This window comes from Epinephelus moara, chromosome 20 (genome assembly GCF_006386435.1).
Source record: "Epinephelus moara isolate mb chromosome 20, YSFRI_EMoa_1.0, whole genome shotgun sequence".
Lineage (NCBI taxonomy): Eukaryota > Metazoa > Chordata > Actinopteri > Perciformes > Serranidae > Epinephelus > Epinephelus moara.
The window spans coordinates 42,249,491-42,275,658 of NC_065525.1; positions in this window are offsets into that span (position 1 = coordinate 42,249,491).

Sequence of the window (26,168 nt, forward strand, 5' to 3'; positions counted from 1 at the left end):
ACACTGAAGAGGTGGATGTGAGAGTGTGTGTGTGTGTGTGTGTGTGTGTGTGTGTGTGTGTGTGTGGGAGTTCAAGCTGACATACCGATGTCTCTCTAAACTAACATGGATTAACCTGCTGACCTGCACATATGAAATCATGACCTTTGTGACATCATTAAAAGAGACACGACCGACACGAGCATGAAGAATGTGCTCCCTGTTAATTAAAACATCATGTTCATGGAAAGTGTGAAAAGATGCCGCCAGACTTTAAATACGGGAAATAAAGAAGCTTCGATGGAGGAGGTGCAGGAAGAATTCTGACAGACCTTATCTGACATCATGTTTAATGGGATTTCTGAGATTTGAGAAAGACCCAGTAAATACTCCAACATGTCAATAAAACTCAACTTTAGTTAGAATGAAGATTTTTTTAAGTCTTTTTCATTCCAGATCTACTTTTAGTAGAGTTTATTGTTACGTAAAACATAACTTATTTTGTCTCCTGGTGGACACAAGGGAAGAACAGAACTGGCGTTGGCGATTTTGTGTCTCTCAAGTGCAACACACACCGCCACCATACGCCATGCATCAAAATGCCACCTCCATTATATTCTATGAACAAACCCACACTGGCGCCGGCCGATGCGCCGCGCCGCTTTGCTTCAGCCCACTGCTCTATTTCAAGTGCGGCCAGCACTGCGAGAAAAGCCTTTTATGTACGTCTCGGCCGCCGTAGTATCAACTCAAAGGGATGCTTAAAGGGAAATTTCGGTTTATTTCAACCTGTCTCCTATCGTCCTAAATTTGTTTCAAGTGACTAGTGACATAGAAATAATAGTTAGCATGTTAGCCCACGCTATGAGATCGCTGCTTGTTCTCGCGATATTTCGGCCGCGCTTTGGAAAGCAGAGCTAGATGGTAAACAAACATGGCAGCACACCGGTAAGGTAAGACAACACGTTTACATGTGGTTTTCTATATGTTCTCTGACATTTATCCTAACGATATGAGGCGGTCTTTGTGGAAAAAAAGCTTGTTTAGTGGACTAACTTTGCACTTGAAGGTTGCCCGTTCACTTACGTTTTAACATGTCTGACGCTACTATGCGCCCCGGCTGTATCTAGGCTAACGGCTAACATGCTAACTATTATTTTTATGTCACTAGTCACTTGAAACAAATTTAGGACGATAGGAGACATGTTGAAATAAACCGAAATTTCCCTTTAACGTTATTAAGTTTTTCAAATTTTTAATAAGACGATTTTGATAAGAAACTCACCTGTGAAATTCAAGTTCTTGTTGCCTCAAAGTTTTTCCTCCTCTTCTTCTTCCGTTACTAGCAGTTGGCAACCGTTGGCAACTAGTGTAGGTACAGCCACCTAGCAGGCTGGGGTGGGAAATACACTTAATGTTGACGTGCCGCTGCGCGCTGCTGCCAATGTGTGTTGGGGGGCGGCACTTGACGGCCACAGCGCCGTGCTGGCGGCAGTGTGTGTTGCACTTCACTCTTTGCTGGAATCCCACACATTTCTTTTAGCATGCGTTGCCTCCAAGGCGAGCTGCTATCTGTCTCTTTGTTTGGGTTTAGTGCTGATCAGTGGGTCATTCCATGCTGCAATTCTATTGGTTGGTTAGTAGACGTAGGTGGTAACAGCAGTCACACAGTGAGATGGTCATCCAAAATTTCTGACAGTCAGAATTTTATCCCAGGCTGTCTCGTAAGGACGTGACAACGGCCATCCTTGAACCTCTCTTACTGTGTGACATAGGACCACTGTTTTAGAGCCATGATCAAAGAAACTTTCATCTGGGACAGACTGAAATCGCACAGTATATACCGGGCTTAACAGGATAAAACAATGATATAATGACATTTTATATCGAAAAGGTCAAAGGTCAGCTTGACTGTGACATCATCATGTTTTAACATCATATCTCAGGAACAGAAGGGGAGACATACTGAATTGGTGACTCTAATCTAGAAACTGTGCTGACTGTATAGATCTTCTGTGTGTGAAGCATCCATGTTTTCACTGACATGGATGGAGACTGTCAGAGACACTGGACTGGTGGGCGGAGTCATACAACAACGAGGAGGTAACTGGGATGCATTGTGTTGTAGTCACTCTGCAGACCTTTTAGACAATCCTCCTCCTCCAAACCCAAATTCCCACAACATTTTTGGTGTTTTTATAGATGCATATCATCATCTATGCATGCAGCATGTTTTCACTGAACCCAATCAGTCATCAGAGCCAGTAGGCCTCGAGGAGGAAACTTCTCATTCCACACTTACACTCCCTATTTGACCTCATTTTCTCTCCACCCTTATTTGTTCCCATTAGCCTTTTACATACTCTCATCCCTCCTTCCACCACTTATCATGCTCCAACCACTCCCTCCATAGAGTAAAAAAAGATGAATAATAAAGATAAATAATTGTCTTCTGTACTGTAGCGAGATAAGAAGAATTCCTCCGCACAGTTTTGGCAAGCACCAGGAACAGAGTTTAAGAGCCTGTAAATGTCCGAGGCAGGAATGTGAAGCTGCCTTGTATGGTCATAAGAATTGACTGCTGGTTCTTTTTTTATGCTCACTCATGTCTTTTTTTCTCCCGTGAGGATCGAGGCTGGTTTTGATACACTTTCACAGAAGGAGGGTAGAGGCAGAGAGATGGAGGAGGAGGTGAAGTTAAAGGGAGGGGGTTCCCTGACCACGCTCATTCAAGTTTTAGAGGCTGGGGGGGGGGGGTGGAAACGGGATACAGAGGATTCATTTGTTCTTAATATTCTTGGTTTACACCTCGTGAAGACTCTGATGTGGTGACTGACGTCAATTGAAGACACTCTTAACTCTTGAGACAGTTCACCAAACCTTTAGTTGATGAATTTCCTGCAGACACTTATTTGATAAACTCAAACATCTGACTGAATCAAGCCAAAAAAGGTCACCTCTCCAAAAGAACTTTAACACTGAGTGGTCTTCCAAAAAAGAAAAGGCATGCCAGAGCATACACAAACTGGAACATGGATCCTCAGGCTGAACTATGCATACTTTATCATCAATGTCATACTAACATTAATAACAACAACAAAATCATTTTCGTGCCCCTCACTGGTGACTGTGCGCAGCTCAGCTGTAATAAACAGCATTAGTTTCCTCTTTGAGATGATGCTGAGCTAATAACCTCATAAAAAAAGTCATTAATATTGGCCTGGTGTTGCACTGAAAATACTGCAACTGTTTTAATCTGTAATAGTATATTATTACAATCTAAGCCAGTCAGAAGCAGTGCCATTAAAGCTGGGGTGGGCAGTTCATAAACTTTGCTCATATTGTAATTCAAGGGGTCTGACAGAAAACTAGACCTCTGCACCTCCTCTTGGCTTTGTTTTCAGGCTTTAGGAAATCTAGCCCATAATGGGAGACTTTAGCCACTCACAGGTCAGGTCCGTTCTGCTGTTCTGCTATGCAGGTGTGCATGTAGGCCTACATCCCCTCAGATGGTAAAAGCCACATTCAATGTTGGAGGATCCTGCAGAGAAAGTTGCTATTCCACTATTGGCAACAACTGCCTACACTGCAAAGCAACCCAAATAAGGAAAATGTAACCCGAATCCAGCCAGTGCAAACCCCCAGCTCTGTAGGACTGGACAGCCCCGGCTCCCCGCTGAATCAGCAAACCTTCTGTTGCTGCTGTTACACAGGTGAGTCTCAGCACTGCTGCTGGCCACCAGCCTACTGTGACACTCTGTACATTTACATGAATGATCGAGTCGAGCTAGGGTTATAGTTCGACTAGGCCAGTGGAGCAATAAGGGGCTGGGTGAATGCACTGTGTGCAACTTTACAATGAAATAAGATTGAATAAGTTAATGTATGGAAACACTGGGTTACTGAATGAAGTGTGTACAGGTCCGTGTACTTCGCGGCCATTCGTTTTTTTGTTTTGAAATGACCAAACGAAAAAGGAAACAAAAGATCCGTCTCCCGTTTTTTATTTGATAATAAAGAAAAGAAAAACGGAAAACGAATCATTATCCATTATCCGTTATCAGATTTAATTTGGGAATTTAAAAAAACCCTGTGGGAAAGTCCTTTCTCTATTTTTTGTTCGTTTCTTCTCTGTGACCAGTAAGTTGCATTCATGTGGTGTTGGAATAATCGGAAAAATGACTTTCCGGAAAATACACATGAACACCCGCTCATGTCAGAAAAACAACTCGGAGATAATTTTGGAACAGGAGTGGCCAACATGACTGAAATTGACGTCACTTTCACAGAAAACTGGCGGACGAAAAGGAACGTTTGCTCCATGGTAATAAAACTTTTTATTAATTCACGTATTGCATATCATTTTTTGCGGACATGTAATGTGTAATGTGGTATGCCGTTAGTTGCTGTCCATGTAGAGTGACCTAGATTAGTTCGAAAAGTTATTTATTAGCATAACATGTCAGATAAAGCAACATTCTAGTAGTTACAGGAAATGTACATGCTCTGTATGTACATTTCATAGACCACATGAATGCAATTTACTGGTCACAGAGAAGAAACGAACAAAAAATAGAGAGAGGAGTTTCCCACAGGTTTTTTTTAAATTCCCAAATTAAATCAGATAATGGATAACGATTCGTTTTCCGTTTTTTCTTTTCTTTATTATCACATAAAAAACGGGAGACGGATCGTTTTTTTCCTTTTTCGTTTGGTCATTTCAAAACAAAAAAACGGATAATGGTTGGTTTTCCGTGTTTCAATTTGTTATTTCGAAACGAAAAACGAATGGCCGCGAAGTACGCGGACCGTGTACATATGCCTGTGGTTGTCTGGTGGGAGGGGCTTAGGACAGAAAAGGGAGAGCTGCAGGAGGAGGTGCATTTTCAAATTCTGCTTTTTTAAAATTTTCTTTATGTTCCAGATTTCTGCCTGCCCCGAGCTTTAAGGTCACAGCTTTTTAAATGATGCTATGTGATCACGTATTCACTGTTTGATTTTAATGGAGCAGTCAGTGACTAAGAATATGTCCACTTAACTAAACAAAATAATTAAAATCAGTCCACCTGAACCAGGTGATCTGCTGCAGTGAACTGTGTGCAGAACACATTTCCACAGCAACAAAGACCGTCATGAGTTCATGTCGTGACAACATCATTGGTGGCATTCTGGCATTGTTAAAACAAAAGCTAAACTTTGTCACAGATGTTTGAGCAGAAAAGAACATTTAACTAGATCCCACACGATATTGTTTTCCACTGAGGGCAGAGGGTCGCTCGTTGTTCACTTCTTTGCAGCCTGCACAGACACACAGACAGACACACACACACACACAGACAGACAGACCCTCTTCCTTCAGTCTTACTCATCTGGCTCCAACCATGAATGTGCTCAACAATTGTTTCCTGGCAACAGTCGTAAACACCTACATTTTGATAAGGAAGTGAACGCACCATGAATGGAAACTGTAATAAACACTCTAAAGCAGACCAGAGGGTTCAGAGAAATGGAGGTAGTCGATCTCTGGTTTGGACTCAAACAAACACAAATGAGCTCAGATAAACACCACAGACAAATAACAATAATAATAATAATTATTATACTTGTTATCATGTATTTATTTATATAGCGCTTTTTAAAACATACAGTTACAAAGCACTTCACATGCAGGTAGGAAACACACATCAAAAATCAAGTGTATATTTCAATCCAGTCTCACTCCAAAATTGTTCAAATCCAGCGCTTTGTCAGTGACGTCTGGTTTCAGACACAGACAAAAAAAAAGCCGTCCTTTCACTGTTCCGCTGTTGTTAAATGGCACCCAGCAGCATCAGAGGGAAACACTGCGGGACGATAACAAATGTGGGTGGGTGGGAGGGCTGGTGGATGTGTCCAGCAAACACCGACTTTCACCAGTGAGGCCGGTGTTTGGTTCCCGTAAAACCCTGTTCTTTTTTCCTAATCGGAACCATGCGTATGCGTGTTCGTAGTTGACAAGTGTCATTTGCGGTGTTTTACCGATGTATTGCTTTTATTTTGAAAGAGACTGTATGCAAACTGTTCATTTCCTGTGAAAACAGAAGTGTATTTTGAAAACAGACAATGCATGTAACAGGCTGAAGTTGACACGGCATCCTAGAACGCCAACAACCAACACACCCAGGGTACCTTGGACGTCATGTTGACGTGGAGAGTCCATGACCAAACGTCGCTATGTGACAAGGTCGCAGTGACAATGCCTTGCATATACACACATTCATACAAACACTGACATATAGATATGCATTTGGACAGTACATTGACAAGAGTTATATGATCGACATAAATAAAATGAATGGCATACAGACAGATTTTATAGAATGGCTAACCTATAGAAATGAGTTTTCATAAAGCAAATCACAGATTCAGCTCTGCTGATGAAAGAGGGACGGCTGCTCCACAGTTTGGGAGCAACTCCAGAAAAAGCACCTCTGGATTTAAAATATGAACGGGGAATAGACAGGAGGCCTCGATCAGAGGAACAATGTGCCGCCTGGTGGAGCAGGGGCTCAACATCTCTGCTGTATATGCAGGGGCCAGGCCATGCAAGGCCTTGTCTGTCTGTAACAGCCGGCTGTACTGTACATGCTTCATCAGCCCTCCCACAGATCAGTGAGTAGCTGCATCTGGTCCCAGGCCAAGCTGTTTAACCCAGGCAGGGTGTTTGTGTGTGTGTGTGTGTGTGTGTGTGTGTGTGTGTGTGTGTGTGTGTGTGTGTGTGTGCGCGCAGCAGGCCGGGTGGTGAGGAGAGTGTAATGTTTACAGATCCGTCTAAGATCATTGCTCTTTAACTCCCGTCCTTCTCTGCTTTCACTCCGTCTCCTCTCTGTATCTCCTCCCTTCACCACACACACAAACACACTGTTGTCTTGCTGTCCTTATGGGGACTTTATTCATTCCCTAGTCCCTTACCCAAACTTCAACCATGAAAACTATACTGAACCTCATGGCCAGTAGAGAACCTTGTAAACAAATTTAGTTAAGTCTGTAATGTAGGCTCGTTTCAGACTTGATAAATTGTGGGTTTGAATAATTTATCAGCACTCTGGACTTCACATTTGCACCCTTAAAATCTGCAAGTGTACATGTGCATTGACGCCATTGATTCAACCACTGTCCACTGTTCCATATCTCTACTTTCCATCAGCCATTACCTATCATCTCCTTAGAAAGTGTAATCTTCTTTGGAACTAAAGCTAAGCATACACTGTGTAGAGTTAATTTCCCGTCAATGCCTTTTTCTCATTGCACCTGCAGAAAGAGGCAAACAGAGCATCTGAACGTCGGTACAATCATGTCATGGAGGCCAGGTTGGTCGATCTGGCAAGAGCGTTGGCAATAAGGCATTATGGTGAAACATACAGGTGTAACCTTTCAGCGCTTTGCTGGCAAACAAACTTCTACCTGCCCGGGAGCTGTTTGACAAATTTAGACAATACAATTTCTGAAATAGGCTTCATAATAAATAATTGATAAATAATTGTAATGAATTATTGAAGGTCATTTAAATGCAGTCAGGAAACACTTTACAGTACTCGGAAACAGAAATATGTTAGTTGAATGTTTTTTTTCTTTGTATCTATGTTGAGTCAAGTTCACGTACACTGTTTAAATGATTACTGTGTAAATTGTCCTTCAGAATTAGATAAACTGCTGAAGTCAGGAGGCGCGTGGAAGAATCCGTCACCTCCTCCCTGCTTTCATAACCCACAGATACATCCATCGCTCTGTTTGATTTAATCATCTGACAGCAAATATGGAGCAAAAGGGGAACAGAGGAAGATGAAAGACAAACTCTCTCTCATCCTTCAACACTCACAAATTCCATAAGCTAATGGCAAAGTTTGGGGTCAGCCCCGGCCTGTCTTTCTCACCTTGTGACCTCTGACCTTTGACCACACCCACCCTCTTAGCCGCCAGTCAGTGCCAAAATCCACACTCCTTCTCCTGTTTGAGAGAGGGAACATTTCCATGGACAGCCCTGCGCTGCTGTGTTTGATGGATTGCTGCAGGAAACTCACATTCACAGAGTCAAAGAAAAGAAAAGCACAATACTTTATTCATTTGAAAATGATTTGTTAGTGTACGGAGAGAAATGTAGACACAGATAAGAAGACATAGATTAAATGAGCTCTTGAATGAAACTCTTGCTTCAGTGTGTAATTACTTCACAGGTCCCTATGGACCGGCTCGTTTTCCTGGCATGAAATTAACGTCTGTGGAAGAGATAAATTTTACATAATTACACGACTACTCGCTGAACATCTCGTGGATGTAATCCTGAGACATTATCCCATCAAGATGATCGACTTGTTTCAACACCGCTTATCTTCCTAACAAACACCAGCCCCTGACTTGTTCTGTGTGTTTTTTGGTGTGCCGGTCGATACTTGCTGAAAGAATGTGTTCAAGGGAATGTTGTTATTGCACACTCTGGCCTTTCCTTTCATAGAAAATTTCAGGAAAACAAAGACCCGAAGAAGAAAAATGAAAAAGGATCCTTGAACTCTGACCTTGCAATGAGCGCTGTAGAAGTGGATTTTAGAGCTCATTTGTTCTTAACAGGAGAAAAGTCAGTTTGGCTTTTGGATGAATGCTCTGATCTGCTGAACTGTAGGTGGTGAAAATTGAGGATGGTGGAACATCGATACTCTATTGATGCAAAACTTGACCCTTTGAGGTATAAACTAAGGAGCAAAGGAAAATCGTTTGGCATCAAGGTCACTCCAAACAATCTGAATTATCCTGTCTCCCTCGTCATGTCATGGACTGACCACATCACCAAAAAGAGAAAGATGATTATTGTGGTAAACACTAACATGTGAATCAGCCTATTTGCTGCAAATCATTTCACTGAGGACTTCCTGGAAACAAACCTTGGGTTACCTTCTAGCTGTCTAAAGGCCCAGACACATCAAAGGTCTTCAGAGAACTAGCGGTGATGAAAGCTGCCTTCTTCCTCACCTCACGTTGTTGTGTCTCAGCCAAAAAGTAGCACATAAAACACACTGCAAAGACTCAAACTGTTTGCCAACCAGCACGTACATTCTGCACCTGCGTGAAAGGATACCTCTCCACACCAGCAGATGGCGGTAGTCTGTATTCATTATTCAAAAAGGGAAACCAGAAGACTATCTTGACGCTAGTTAGCCAGTTAGTTCATTAACAACACAATCCAATGCTGAAAGAACAGAGCATACTTAGACACAATACAAATCAATCATACCTAATATGAAAATGCCCTGAGTATTTTTTTGTCTTTTAACTTTCAATCAAAGAATACTTTAAACAAAGCAGATTTCATTTGATCTTTTTCCCAGTGTGAAGTGTTTCAAATTCAAAATCCTTACTGAATGTCTTGAACGCTCCTGTCAGCGCCTAAATGTGTTATTTAGGTTTTGTGACATGTAAAGGTTGTGATAAAGTTAAGTCTGGGGCAAATATTTAATCAATCAAACAAACAAAAAACATCTCAGAGATTACATTCACACATTCATTTTCCTTAACCAAATATCCTGTTGATGGTCATGGGGCGGCTGGAGCCTATCCCAGCTGACACTGGGTAAGAGGCAGGGTTCACCCTGGACAGGTCACTAGACTATCACAGGGCTGACACATAGAGACAGACAACCATTCACACTCACATTCACACCTACAGACAATTTAGAGTCACCAATTAACCTGCATGTTTCTAGGTGCTGACACACCAAACCGACATCAAAGAACTAGCGGCGATGAAAGCCAACTGTTGCGTCGTCTACATCACCTCACGTCGCCCTGTGTCAGTTGCATTTGAACACACTACACAGACTACATCCGTGTAGCACGTACGTTCTGCACCTGCGTGAGAGAGAGCGGAGTGAGAGAGTGGTACATCCTGTCAGCCGAGGGGTTTCCTATCTGTGCAGCCGAGCACCGCAGCACCTCCACAGACTATTACATCCAGACGGTCCCGGTGTTTCCTCCGCAGGCTCCACTTCACTCAGCTGCCCGATAAACCCGCTGCTTCTTCCCACTTTAACCTGAATAACAAACCAGGGCTCGGTGCTCCGGTTGGATCCAAATGGAGAGCCGGGGCTTGCTCGGAGGCTAGCAGAGGCTAACTGGCTGTGCTTCCCTCCGGTCATGCTGCGGCTAACGCTCCGCAAGCTCCCAGCTAGCTCTGGTTTGTTATTCAGGTTAAAGTGGGAAGAAGCAGCGGGTCTGTCGGGCAGCTGAGTGAAGTGGAGCCTGAGGAGGAAGCACCGGTTAGCCACGGTTTCACTACAGGCAGATTCACTCGCTACAGGGGCGAGGGAATAAAACCTGAACAGCCAATCAGAGTGATCTCTCTCACCGTCAAGCTCCGCCACCGATTCAACATGCTCAATCGGCCGAAAAGCCGCAGATGCCAAAGTGCCGATGGTGTGGGACACACCGCAAAAACTAGGGCGACAGACGCTCACCGACGGCCCGACTTTGGTCGACGGCTGACCGTTGGCTTGGTGTGTCAGGGCCTTTTGGACTGTGGGAGGAAGCTGGAGCACCTGGAGGAAACCCATGCTGACACAGGGAGAACATGCAAACTCCACACAAAAGGGCTCCCCCACCCCGGGGTGTAAACCAGGAACCGTCTTGCTCACCTCTAAGATGACAGTAAAAGTAATAATGAGGCAACAGTACATTTAGAAGAGTAGATTTTACTGGATGTGTTGTTGTTATAAACTGTGAACACACAAAATGAGACAAAATGAATCTGTATCAGTTTCAGTGTGCAGTTCTTGTTTCCTCAGCTCTCGTTCTCAGCATGCCTCTCATGTTTACATGGTGTCTTATACGTGATGTGATGCTGTCTGCGTATCTGGACCAACCTGCTCTGCATCATCTGTCAGTGCTGTGATGCCAGACGCTGGCTTCCTCTTGCATAGCTCCCATACTCAAGAAGTGAGGGAAGTTTGTTCGGGTTCTCTTGGGGGAAACAGGATTTTACTGTGCTGATGTAAAGCTGAGTTTGACCTCTGATCATCCAACTAATAGACTAGACATATTAGAAAAGTATATTTTAGTTTGAGCACGCCAGAAACAAAAAACAGTGATGTCATAGCATGTAAGCTGAGGCCAGATCTGTGAGACAATAGAGGGTTAATCCTGGAGGCTCTGCTGAGACTTGGCCGGCTTTGATCTCTCTGACAGCGTCTTGAGAGTTGTTATTTTTCTGATGAAGGTGAGACGTATCAAACGCTTTCTCCTGGCAGCGATATTTAACCTTCCCCCCGTTCTTTGGGAGTTAGGTAATCGTCAGGACACATTCAGGCTTGATGGGCAGAGCTGAGCTTGTCTCTTCTTTACTGTTTTTTTGTTCTGCATAACTTCCTCAAGGCATCGAGAGTGCCGCACAGACAACAGCTTTAACTATTCATGTAGTAAAAATGCTGCTGCAGAGACACAAGGGACACATCATACGCACTCGGAGGGTTGGTGGAGTGTAACCTTCTCTTGTGAAATCTCTGAGCACAGAAATTTAAGCAGAAAATGCTTTTTATATTATATTATAGAGGTCTTAGGTCCCCAGTTTACCACTGATTTTAAGAAACATCTATTGGTAACATACTACTGTTTATTTATTCTAGAAGACAGAAAGTAAGGGAAATTTCTGCTGTTTTTTTTTGTTTTTGTTTTTGTTTTTTAACTACTTGGCAGTGTTGTAGTCAAGACCACCTACACCGAGATCCAGTCATGACAAACACCAGTATTAAGACTGGAACAAGACCAAAACTTCCCACATTGAATGACACACGTATGATAAAATTTGGAACATGGACTCCTCAAATTGATCTGAAAGATCCACATTCTCATCAAAATTTCAAAGAAAAACCATGAAGACTCACAAACAAAAACAAACCAACACTAAGAGGATGAAATCAACTTAAACAGTCTTTATTCCAGACTCTTTTTTTTCACAGGCAGTTTAATGATATCCCTGAAGTTGTGGTCTTGATCAGTCTTGAAATAAAATTTAGAGTCCTTCTTTTGTGACATCCGGAAAAGACTGAGCGAGAATACGATTGAGTCTGAGACCCTCAAAAAGTGGTCTTGAGAACCGTCTCATGCACCATGATATATTTATGTATACATTTATTTCATATGGATGTTTTTGTATGAAAATGTATGAATATGTGATGGTATTGATTGCTTGTGATGAATTCGCTGGTCTTAAACACAGTGGTGTTTTGTTGGGGTTGATCTGAATGTGTTCACACTCACTTTATTGATTGCACCTGTGACAGTTACCCAGGGCTACTCTGACTGCCTGACATCAGCCTCGGTATACCTGTGAGCTGCCACTTGTTCTTATATGCCCTGATGAAGACTGTGTAGAAACATACATTAAGGGCTTTTAATTTTTGCAAAGCAGTGTGCCTTGGTAATTTTTTTTTGGTTGTGCCTTACTGACAAAGCAAATTACAAGTCTAACCTCTCCCTCATTTTGTAGTGTGGAAGTAGGTCTGGCTATGCGAGACAAGTTAGAAAACGGTGTGTATTAACAGGAAAATCACAATTGTTCCAACAGCCACAATTTCAAAGTCCTGTCAGTACCATTGGACTTAAAGCCCATTTCTCCAACAGCCTGTTATCCCCCCAGAAAACTCCTATTGCTCTGAAATCCTGTTTCTCTGAAGATGCACTGCACTCCCTGCAGTTAGACAACACAGTCACCAGGAAATATGTTTGCGTTGCATGTTTATGTAAACCATGGATGCATTACATTTGTCAACAATGCTGTGGTGAGTAGGTTCAGGCACAAAGACCACTTGATTGTGATCAGGAAAAGGTCCGGTTTTGTCTTAAAACATCAATGTTTGGTGAAGCAAAAGTTGCTGGAAAAGCAAAAACAGGTCAGTGAACAACATCCGAGTTCAGTGGATCAAACGCTGCTGGGAAACCACATAAAGGGTCGGTCAAAAACACCCGGGATTGGTGGCTATTTTTGGAGAAATGGGACTTTAGACCAACGGGTTGTTGGAGAAATTGGCTTTCAGTCCACTGGGACATTGTTTGGACGAATGGGGCCTTAGATTTTTGGGCTGTTGGAACAAAGGCATAGCACCCATCAAGACGGCTAATATTAGCATCATGAGAAATATTGGAAAACAATATAACAAACCTGCTGTAGTTGTGCTCTGGTGCAGTTTTACTGTCCAGTGGAAGATTTTAATGGGCCGGTCCTGTACACTCTGTTATTTCAGTTTCACATGGTTAAGATGTAAAAGTAGTTAAGATAATGGGTTCACCTGAAAATTTGTTTGAAAAAGGTAAGGGCTGGTTTTTATAATTGGATATGAAATAGAAATAAACCCAGAACTACACCAATAAGACCCACATTATTACAAAAACATAATTTTCCTTCATAATGTGTTTGCGCTCCTTTTGTATTTATGTCCCTGATTGCTAAAGCACTTGGCAAAGAAATGTTTCCTCTTTCTAAATAGATCTCACTCAGTTTGACAAATTGCTTCACATGTTGATCTGGAGCCCAGATCGACGTTAAGGCGACCCTGGCAGACTCCTGCGCTGACTGGGTCATGTGTTTCCCAACCAGCCGTCTAGACGGACTGACAGCTCTCTGAGGCCCGTCACAACCCCCGGTGTCCCTGAAAACAGACGTCTATTGAGCCAACCAACACACTTTCCACAATGTCATGGACTAATTCATGTCAAAGTGGGGCTCTCCCTCCATGATTGGACTCAATTAAAACCACTGAGGCGTCAAAGCACAGCCCCAGGAGCATGGAAATCCCACATGCACACCTATAGTAGTTTAGCATGTGTTGAGCTGTTACACACACAAACACAGACAAATGCAGTCATTGTAGAGTTTCCACACTTTGCCGTACGCCTGGCGAATTACGGCTCTGTCCCCAAGAGATATTGTTTGGAAAAATGTGAGTTTTTTTCTCTTCCTGTGATCGTACAATACACACATTCATCGAGCAACTGGTGAGTCAGAGATAACGAGGGTTCTGGGCTGCAACGTGCTGAATTAGTTCAACACATAGGTCACTGGAAAATTCCTCCAACTTTTTTATAAAAGGTATTCCCCAAATGTTCTCATGGATTTAAAACCATGCAAAACATAATCCATATCAGTACCGAGGAATTTAACACCCCTCACCCATCAGGTGACCTCTTCCCTCCTCCTCCTGTCTCCAGGTGGTACTGTGTGCTAACTTCCTGGTTCAGGGATGGTCTGTACTAACACTATCAGAAGGTGGACAGCTGTGCTGATGAAAAGATGCAGCTGTTGTTCGACAGTATGGACGACGGAGCAGATCGCTCTGGTACTTAAGGTATGAGTATATTTCACGCAGGGTTCAAATTCCATCTCTGGGGGAGCCCTGTTTTTCAGGAGCAATTGATGGGGCAGCTGTACACATACACATATATGAATGTGCCCACCTACTTGCAAAATGTACATTTCAATTCATACAGAGAATTTTTAGCTGTGGACAACAAAGGAACAGAAAAATTATTCACTGATGCAATGTTAAATTTCTTGCGGTTGCTGCCTGGCTTTAGCTGATCAAATAGTAGGCATCTCAGAAGCAGACAAAAGACAAGATGGAGGAGCTGATAGTGTTGGTTTTTAAATACCTGGAATTGACCCTTTGCTTAGCCGCACCACTTTGTGATGGTCTGTCAGAGCTAGCATGGAGCCCATGCTGTCACTAACTACTCTTCCTGAAGACAAATGAAAAAGTGATGCCAGAAAGAGAAGCATACAGGAAGGTCTTCAGTATGTACAGTATTTAAAGGATGTATACAGGATGTTGAAAAAACCTGTTGATATCAAAGTCCTTTATAATATTTAAAAGCAGGTATGTTTCTTCTCTCCACCAGAAATGTGGGCTTTTCTTTTGGGCGTGCATTTTTACCCCAGCTTTGCAAATTGTTGGTAAGTTGGTTTGTGTACAATACACACAGCCGACCTTAAACGGGCAAGAAGCTGTATGTCGCAAACTACAGTAACAATCCCAGCTGAGGCTAATACCGGTATATCTTAATTGGAAAGAGAACAATTCACAAAGGATCTAATTTGGAATATCTAAACAGACTGTGCTGTTAACACGACCTGCATGCAATTCAAACTAATGTCATATTTGAATTAATAGTGGAATATTAGAGTGGATGTTAACAGTGCTGCTCTCCACTACAGTGGGTAATCCCCCAGATGTGTTCAGACGTATCAGAGGTTAGTGCTGAAAAGAGCATGCAGAGAAAAGAAAAGAAAGAGGGCCCTCAGAAAAGCAAAAACTCTCCATGTCTGAGTGAAACCATTGTATCTTCTAAAATTGGCTTCGCTGTCAGTCTGAACAGCCCTGAAGCAAGAACGCCTCCAACATAACTTCATCTGAGGGTCCTGGAAACAACAGAGTAACTGCAAACATGCACACAGGTGTTTTCACTTCTTCTGCTTAACTAGACTTCTGATAGATTGCTGCTGGGAAATAAAAGAGGGCATCAGCTAAAAAGAATTTCCAACCAGGTGAAACAAAACTGCAACAACAGGAGAGTGAAGAGCGTGTTAATGATGCACAGGCTGTACAGGCCCACAGTTTCCTGAGATGAGCTCTGATAAGGCAGGATAGGTGACACCTGTGTGTGTGTGTGTGTCTGTGTGTGTGTGTGTGTGTGTGTGTGTGTGTGTGTGTGTCTGTGTGCGTGTGCGTGTGCGTGTGTCTGTGTGTGTGTGATATCTTCTCAATCACCTTCACAATCACAACATTTCGAACATTAAAAGTTAAATTCTGTGTCAAAATGTCTCTTTGTATTTTTTAGAGAGATTTTAGGGGATTTAACATTGACTTCAGTACAGCCGAAACAAGTGTCTGGTCCTTAACAGTCATCTATGAGTGTTGCCTCCCTGTCTGATTAGCACCACCTGCAGAAATTCCGCAGACTAAAGGTGATGTTTGACTAATTGGAGGCACTGTTTGACTGCTTGGGCAAGTGCACAGATCACAGCCATTACTGGAGCCACTTAAACACATAAGAAACAACTGGTATAATTTTGCAGAACAGCATGTTGACTGACTCGTCACTTTGCTAAGACTGGCTACATATACAGTTCATTATGGCTCAATCCCAATGCACTCACTGTCCCTACCATTCAGCCCTTACCCCTCCATTTTGCATGTTTACATGTAGGAGAAGGGAGCTCTAATTCTTGATGGTATAGAGGGGTCGGGTGAAGTGTTAAGACCACATGGCCCTCCAAACAGAGGTTTTTCAGAGTCACACTTTGGACCTCGTGTTATGAGAAATCATTGGCAAGATGGCTGCACAAGCAACAAAAGAAACCCACAAATGTATTTTCTTCATTAATTCTTCATTAGTGACACCTGAAATTAAACTTAATTGGAGAAGCAATGTTGCTGCACTTGTTGGTGCTCCTCTAATATGAGTGCAGACAGGCATAATAAAAGCAGAGGTTGCTAACATTAGCCTGCACAGCACCGCTCATGGCCTGGTAATGAAGCAGTTTTCTTTTTTATTGACTGTATTGTTCGTTTCCTCCAGGAGGTGAAGGGTTAAGAGTGAGGTGGTTGTGGTTCCGGTTAAGCTTATCTGTAGCACGAGGAATAAAGCAGATGGCGAATCCTGAGATGACTGTGCTGTGTTTTGTGTTGAAGTAAGAACTAGTGGTAAAAAAAAATATGACGGCAGGGTGGACTGATGCAGGCCATGAACCTTTCTAAGTGCAGGGACGGTGTACATTTTCGGAGCAATGGCTGTTTGTTTCCAGGATTTATACACTGAAGGGAAAATGGGACATTTTTCAGAGTATTGAGGACTTGGAGTAATAGGCTGTTGGAACACTGTCATGGCACCTTTTTATCTCATCAGATAAATGGCAAATGTTAAGCTTATAGCATTAGTGCCATAGTTGCGTTTATGTCTGTTTACGTCAACACCATTGATGATGATACTCATCAGGATCTTGAAGGATTGTCTTGTTTTATAGGGGAAGATTTCAACAACTACCCCTTGTTAACTCTGTTCTGAAGGGAGAAGTGGCACTTCAACAACAAGGGGTAGTTTTAAATAAGAGATAGAATTGACCTATGGCTAAGTCCCGCCCTCAAACGCAATGAGCCAATCACAGTGCGTATAGCCATTCTTATACACTCGGACATTCTCTGCCTGGACGTCCATTGAAATGCATTACAGAAAGTCAGTTTTGTTCAGTTTTATGAGCTTTTTCGGAGATTTGAAGTTTAAAAATGGTCAAACGGTGTGCATGGGGTACATGCAACTCTGACACAAGGTATCCTGAGAGGCTGGGCGACCAGGTGTATTTTTTACACTTTAAACCACATCTCAACCGAGAAAAGTGTCTCCTTTGGATAAAGTTGTGTGGTAACGTTAGACCACAACATCAACTCAACGTGAATAAGATTAACAATGATGTCTACATCTGTTCTAAGGTAAGTCAACATTGTGTTTGAGGCAACATATTGTCACTTTGCTGGAAAGAAATATAAAGTTATCTTTAACATCTCTAGCTAACGTTAGCTAAAGTTAGCCTAACGTTAGCTCCTAGCTGCGTTGTTCATCATGTCACCTTGTTTGCTGGGAGTTCATTAGCCTATTTTGTTCTAGTTTTGTACTTTGGTGATCGTACATCATTGTTAGCTGTTGTCCAAAGGGCTCTAGTTAAGCTAACGTTAACTTCTGGAGCTTAGCTTCATTAACTTATCTGTAATGGCAGAGATAACAAAGGTTGGCAAACGTTATGCTGAATGATTCAGTGTAAATACTGTAGCACCAAACTAACGGAGAGACACTCTTGGTAAAGATGGTAAAAAGGCCGTTATCCTTTTCTCATATTCTGAGCCAAAAACCTTAACTTCAGTGGCACTTTAACTTGTTGTCTTTGATGGTGACGGCAACCAGATGCGGTTCACAAGCGTACACTGTGACCTGTAAATTTTGGCTTGTAATTTAAGCTTTTCATCGACCTTCTCAACAATAAAATGATGAATATATCCCTCCAATGCGTAGTTTAGGCCCTTTTGGTTACTTCTCAATGACATCTGATCGTTATGTCCCCAAAAATCATCAGTTGCCTCCTGTGAAATGCTGTGTACTGTGACACCTGCCATAGCGCCGGTCACTGAATGTTGCTAGTTTGTCCGAGTGAGTGGAGGGGGCGTGGCTTAGCCATAGGTCAATTGGTTGCATACAGATCATACATTGCCCTTTCGCAAAAATGTGCATCAGTACTTCACAATCGGGATGATTTTATGACATATTTTAGTCAGATTTTTTTTTAAAATTGATATAATGTTAATCTTGACTAATAACCAAACAAATTTTGCATTTGACGAGGACAGACACCCGTGACACAGGAGGATCTTTAATGAAAAAGTCGACATAGTTTGCTGCCACTCTTTGTTTTATGGTCCCTTACTCTGTGTTTTTCCCACGCTGTGTGTGTGTGTGTGTGTGTGTGTGTGTGTGTGTGTGTGTGTGAGATGGGATTGTTATTAGCTCTACATTTCTCTTGTAACAGGACACATGAACAGGAACCTTACTGTTTCTGTGTGGCCCTTGAAGAACACACTCGGCCCCTCTCGCTGTAATAAATCCTATCTGCTCACAATGCGCAGCACCATGGAGCCGTGGAAGGAATTAACGCCTGTAGCTCTTCCTGCGGTCGCCGAGGCCGTACGTGCTTGTGACTGTGGCGCTCAGAGTGAAAACACACCCACTCTGTGTTTGTGTGTGTGTGGACCTGCATGTAAAGGTGGTGAGTAGTGTGTTTGGGTCTTTGTTCTAGTTTACTGTATGTATCCTGAATGTGTGTATGTGCTCGTGTGTGTAAATGCTTTGCACCTATTGTGTGTACACATGAATGTTTGTGCCACACCCACCACACCAGCCTTGAAGCCAGCAGACTGATGCTGGTGAACGTCTCGTCCATGATTTTATCTGCGCTCTGTTATTTCAGTTGTTTACACTTCCGTCAGTCGAGGGCATTCTCTGCATTCCACCGCACGAGGTTCGTGTCAGGTTCATTAGCTCATCGAACACGCAGAGTTTAAACATTCAGACTAAACCTACAGGGGACTCCTCATATGTCATAACATACCAATGCATGATGAAGATCAGTCACAGGATGGTTATTACTGATATAAATGTTTCTATTGGACAGATTTTTTTGTATAGTTTTCAATATTTACTTCAGTTACACGTAGTTTTGAGTTTGGGTTTGGCAGCTTTACTTTATATTCAATTTCAGGTCTTGTTGGTTTATTTGGTCAGACTGATCTGTGAATTTTTAGCCATGTTAGCGGCACTTCATAATGATGTAAAACTCCCACATGTCAAACTATTTATTTCACGTTTTCTGAGATACTCTGCTAACATAGAAACCTTCATTTATCACAACATGATTTGAATATAAGAGATTGTAGTCAGTCAAAACCACAGACTGTAGAAATAATTGATGTAGCTGTAGTGACCAGTGATAGTGATATATTACGTTTTAGCAGGAACAAAGTAATATAGCTCGTTACCAACAGGATTTTGGGTAATATGATTACATTTACAATGTCACATGATGCGTGACCACCTGAAATAAACCGGCAGGTGGGTCAGACCTGAACTGTAATAATCAACATGACCCTCATCCATTTAACACCAACATCAGTTCTTCTGAGGTCACTTTGGTAAAAGTAACACAAAAGTAGTGTAATAAGTAACTTATAGAACATGCCCAACACTGACTGGGACGTCACCCATTGGTTTGTAGACTCCAGTTGTGAAGCTTTGAGTTCGGCATTTTGGTAGTCACCATCTTGTCACCATATTTGGACGAGACGGTTGAGCTGCAGAGGAGCAAGGGGCTGATCTGGCTGAGAAGTCGAGGACACTATCGGCAGACAGCCTGTTACTCAGCAGCCGCCATTATTGTGCGTAACTTTAAGCCTTAATCAAATGTAAACCGGTAAGTTATATAAAAATTCAGCCCACGTCAGTTGTCATCAATGGGGAAACTAACTATAGAGACCAAAACAGTTTTTGTACCAGGCTGTAGACATGATTATTTCTGCTGTAAAGCATGTTAACATGGAGGTCTGTGGGGATTGACTCACTTTTGGAGCCAGCCTCAAGTGGACATTAGAGGAACTGCAGGTTTTTGAACTTTCTCGATGGCATAATTTTTAGCGCTGGGTCTAAGCACCAAAGACTTTATGTCAAATCTTAATCATCACATATCTATTAAGCTGTGCGCCTGTAATCTTTATTGAACAATTATCTTTTCTTCATTTACCCATCTCTTCTGATTAAACTCACATATGTTACATGTAACTCACTCAGTGTCAGTGCTGCTGGACAAGAACAGCTCCAAAATGTTTTGTGTTTGGTTGACTTCAAACATAAAACCCTGACTAAATTATTTACAGAGTCTGTTCAGCCATAATTGTGAGTAACAGTTTCATATATCCTGATCTGGAGCAGAAAACACACATGGTAACTTATGGTTCAACTTATGTTAGCAGAGAGGCAATGCTTTTAATTTCCTATACCCTGCACTTATGCAAAAGAAAAAACCAGCAATGGAAACCTCCAAATTAACTCCAGAAGTTTGATCGTTAGCTGTGGAGGAACATTGGTGAATGCACAGGTCAGCTGGGGACAGTAGGCCACACGATGATCATAAGCAGAACAAGATTAACCCAGTGAGTGAATTAATTAGAAACCAAGACTGATCCGGGCCTGAGGCCAGCTACGCCACTAACGAGACAGAGAGAGGAACAAGACCACATGTGGGTACACCCACATCTGATGCTGCCGGATCATGGAGCGCCCCAACTCTTGTTTTTAACCTTTGTTTGTCCAGGGGAAATTCAGAGAGAACAGTGTGCTCTTATACCTGCTTCCTTCATGATAATCATGCAGCTTTAATATTCATATATTCACCTGTCATCTGCCCACTACAGCACAGTAACTCAGAGCTTGATGCCGGTATGTGTCAAGCTGTAAACTGTAGTGCTTATTTTGGAGTTCTGGTCGTTACTCCTACTGATTATAACATTTAACTCAAAAACGTCATTGCACCAATCTTGGAAGTTGCGACACTGCAGGATTCATGCAAACAGATTGTACACAGACTTATTTTGAGGAGAAAACAATGACAAACATAAACATCTTTTTGCAGATTGATCTCCTGATTCAACTTTCTCTCATGCAATGAGCAACCAACATGTGAGGTGCGCGTACTGTCTGTCTGGTTAGGAGGTTAAGAGACAGCCCCACAGTGTAGTAGGGAACCTGTAGGAGGTTGGTACCTCAAGGTGTCAGTGTATTCCAACTGAGATTGGATGATTGAAAAGCATCTGAAACAACCTCTCCACACCTTCTGATGTCAGAATTGGTTGAGCTTTCTGAAACCAACAATTTGACAAGCGAAGCCTGCTTCATGCAACCTTTGGCCAGGTGTGTGGAGGAGAGAAAGCCAGCAGGGTTTGAACTAGGGATATCAGTTTTGGTTAATTTTGCTTTAAATTGCCCAATATCCCATTAACTTCTAATTTACCAGTTCATTTTTAAGAGAAAAAAAATGATGTGAAATACAAGTAGCCTTTCATTTTCATCTGGTGGTACGTTGAATAAGTGACCTTTAGCATCGCATTTCAAAGAGCTACCCATATAGAGGGTGAAACTACAATGTTTTGATTTTGAATTTATTTTCTGTTAGCTTTGCTGACAGATAACCAGCTAGTGCAGGCCCCCAGGAAGTGCACCAGGCTTCAAAGCCAGTTTTCATAGTGGCCAGAAAGTGGATTTACAACTTCCGGGTCTGTCACATGATGCCATTCGGTCCAAAAATACATTTTACATTGACTTACATTGTGAAAGAGACGTCTGTAAACCAGTAGATACATTTTTGTGAGCATCATAGGCCCCACAAAATGGTTCATTTCACTCTCAGGATTTGATCTAGATTAAATCATTTTATCCCCATTCAAGTTAGAGAAATGTTAAACCAGAAGTAGCTGGCTCGGACAATGGAAGTCTCCAGTGTGCCTGCTCTATGGCCCCCACAGTGCAGAAGCAAGTTCGATCATCTGGGTAGTTTTATACACAGCAGGTGAATATTTTTGGCTTAATGCGTTTTCATGGGAATGAACGGGATTCCTTCTCCAGCGCAGTGTCTGGGTTTCTTGCTAAATCCACAAACTAGCAGCATTAACATTTTGAGACATTCTGCTCATTGCCCACCTTCCAGTTTCCACAAATTTGCTAACGTTAGCCTTCAGTACATACCACCAATGCCGGGTATGAGCTAGTGAGCAGTATTCAGCTATTACTGCTTGTAATTGAAAACCATCTTTTTGGGTTTGAATCAATTTATTTTTGGTCAAACTGCTTTGATATCCTTTTACTACCAACATGGAACCAGTTCCATTCTGGTTCCCACACCTATGTTTGAACCCTTCAGAGCATTTCAACCCAAAATAACGATTCAGAACCCGTTGGTTCCCAACAGGAACCAAACAATAGCAGGTTTTCCTTGACCTGAAGTGCAAACTGTGATGATATCAGTTTGCATGTCTGATTCTACAGGTTAGAAAGAGTGGATGAAGAAGGCTTGTGAGAAGTTGTCAACGTGGTCTCATTAAGTTGGTCTATGCTTGTTTTTTGTGTGAAAACAAATGTCTGTTTTAATAGAACAAAGGTTTTCGGGTAATAAATGTAGTCTGCAATTTTGCTACCATTGTTAACTTTGGTTGTGCATTGCACAACGCCCTCCATTGATGACACATCCTTGATTACAATGGCTCTGCTAAAACCTGGTGGAAACACAGGCTGTTGGTGAAGATTCTCAGTCATCCAGGTCATGGTAATCTTAAGTGTTAACTGTGTTGCCTGCATCTCAAATTGAAACACAGGTGGTTCCTGTAATCAGCCAGCTTCCTAGATCTTCTTTCAAATTCCCGTACCAGTTGAAAGGGCATTCTTCCCAAATTGTTTAGCAACATGTTTGTGAAGATTCTCAGTCATCCAGGTCATGCTAATCTTAAGTGCTACTGGAGGCTTCTCCAGTGCAGAACTAATGAAGCTTCTTGGATGACAGCTGAAATGTCTCCAAGAAACTCAAGCAAGTCCAGTTGCCTATGATAAAGCACTTAAGAAAACACAGGCTGGCTCGCTAGATAGCATCAAGGTTCCAATAACCATGAATCGAACAGGAAGGACCAGGGCTAATTTGGTGGAAAATGAGTGTTTATGGTGCAAAATCAGGTGCGGGAACCAGAAAAGAACCTGTTCAATATTGGTGGAAAATGAGTATTACAATGATTGAGACAAATGGACTTGCAGGGATGAAGCCCAAACTAAAAGGACTGTTTAAGCACTAGAACCCTTCAGAGGAAACCCTGCAGAGCTTCAGCTGTGTTCTCAGGACACTGTTTATTCTGTGATGACTGTTTTTTAGGCACAAGGAAAACTTGTCCAATCACATCCAACCTTTTCTGAGGAATCCATGACACAGCTTGCCCTGTCAACTCAAGGGAAAAAGCTCACAGTGTAGTCTACACCCTCTGGGATCATTTCCCCACCATGTTTTGATATTTTCCCTCCTGATTAACTTGTTGAAGAGAATCCATTGGGGGAGTCCTTGCCAAGCCTCTCTACTGTACCCCCCTCCCCTCTTCCTCCCCCCCCGCCATGACAATACACGGAAGCAGCCAGCTGAGGCCTATTTGGGTAACAAGAGAACGCTCTCTGGGGTATCGTTTTCACATCCAGGGCTCCAAAACATGCCGTCATATCCTCGCTGCTACCAGGCCGTACACAATACTCTGACATGGGACAATGTGAGCCAGAGGATGAGGGCGTGTGCCTGCATGACCGGGCTCATGGACAGATTTACACACATCAACTGAAGCCCCATTAGCAGAGCAGCTTTCCACTAACAGACTGAGGAAATCCCTGCTCCAGAGCCATACGTGTCCAGCCACACACAGTATACTCCGCCACGCAGCGCACTCGCCCATCTGGACTGCACCACGTGGCCATAGGGGTGTCCTCACACATGCGGGGATCATGACGTTCCCATTAGCTAATCGGCTGCCTCAATCCAGTCTTTTTTTCCGTGGGTTTTCCCTGCTTAGCCGTCGAGCATGTGGTTCAGCTGAATGCTATTGTGTGTACGTGTACACTAAGAGTGTGTGTGTGTGAGTGTGTGAGGCCTCCTCAGTGCATATGTTTGTACAGTCAGTGTGTGTGGCAGCATGTGTTTGCCTGCCTGTGTGTGTGTGTGTGTGTGTGTGTGTGTGTGTGTGTGTGTGTGTGTGTGTGTGTGTGGTGAGAGGCTTTGGAAGGAATTTCATGGGATGATAGGGTTTCCCTGTCAGGCTTTTGACAAACTCTCCGACATCCTACGGAATTCCCTCACATGTGGCAGACGACATCGCTCCTCTTTCACGGCTCCTGCCTTTTTCCTGTTGAGTTCCTGAAACACAAGCCTCCTGAATTCTTTCCCCTGGTGTCCTTTAGAGGATCTGACTACTTATGTAATACTTTTTTAAATGACAGCTAAATAATAATAAAACAATCTAATTGCACACTCATTGAACCTTTTAGTTTTGTTTCAGGAGTCTAAACAGTTGGTCTGATTTTAGTCAAACAGGTTTAATATGTTTCAGACAGCACTTGCTGCACATTTTTTATTGTTGTCAGGCAACCACCCCATCACCTCCTCACGTTAACCTTCCTGTAATCAGTGTGTAGTTGCTGCCATGTTGAGGCAGAGGGTACTGTCTGTAGCTCTGGTTGAGGGTGAGAGGCTGTCAGCAGATAAACAGAGATCTGTGTGGGTACATGAGACCCTAAAAAAGAGGCTGGATCATGGGGAGTACCAGCAGTTGGTCCAGGAGCTTCTCCTCCATCATGGACGTTTACAGTACTGCACTTATCTGCTTCTACTGTGGTTTGTAAAGTCATGTAGCTCTGGGTATCCAGCAACCACTACCACCAGTTTCTCCTCCATTGTTTACCAACTGTAAACTTGTTGTCGTGACCACCACAGAAGGCCCGCCTCTCAAATCATCTGATTGGACAATGGGAAATAAGCGAAGATGACATGGGGCACTTTTATGCTCTGATTTAAAGTTTTTTTTTTAATTTGAGGAGTTCAGAGTGCTCCAGCAAAAACACCAGGCGCCTAGAGCACAGAAACACGAGGTGTGTAGCAACGCAAAAATAGCGAGCAAAAAGCTTCATTCTCATTAAAAACTATTACAAAAAGCTGCCTCGAGCTGTTAAAACGCTTTCGGTGTGATCGGGGCCTAAAGCTGTACCTGACTTTGTGCCTTAAAGTCAGTAACATTAAAGCAGAGAAGACCGTGCAGGACTGATGTCTTCCAGTGTTCATTATTAGTCATTTGGACTTTTACCCAAATTGTGAATGTAGCCTCACAATTTGAAATGCTGTGAAGATGGTGACAAAGAGAGTCTTTCAAATTTCACTCTGATGGTTTTATGTGTTTGTGGCAGTTTTACTTACAGCACTCATTGTATTCTAGGTTACCCCAATAGGAACCTGGAGGCAAAATAAATGAGCTGCCACCAAAACTAGCATGCACTTAGATGGTATCCTACTGTGCAGGAATTGTCGGTTCTGGTTTATCGGCAGTGAAACTGAAAGTGGAGTTTTCTGCACATTTGAGAAGTTTTGTTTGTAGGCTTTCTTCTATGAAACCCTTTCGGACAGAAATCTTTTCTTTTTTAATTGCAAGACAATACTAAACACTAACAAAACAACAAGACCCTTGAATACAAAAGTGAATATAGGCCAGTAAATGATCTGCTGTTGGGGATAAGGGGACGAGGTTGTGTGCCTGTGTTTGTGTCTGTGTGTCTATACTCCAAACTGTACTTGAGATCTCAGAAACCTTTATCATTTTGTGTTGTCAATGATGGCTGTTGAGTCAGTAATTTTCACATCTATAAAATGCAGAGCATTGCATTGTGGGATTTTTGTAGCAGAAAGTAGCATCAACACCACAGACGACTTTACTTTTAAGTTCTGTTGCTGAATTTCTTATGCCTCTGTATCAAGGCTACATTTTCACACTGGGTGTGAATAAAGATAGTTG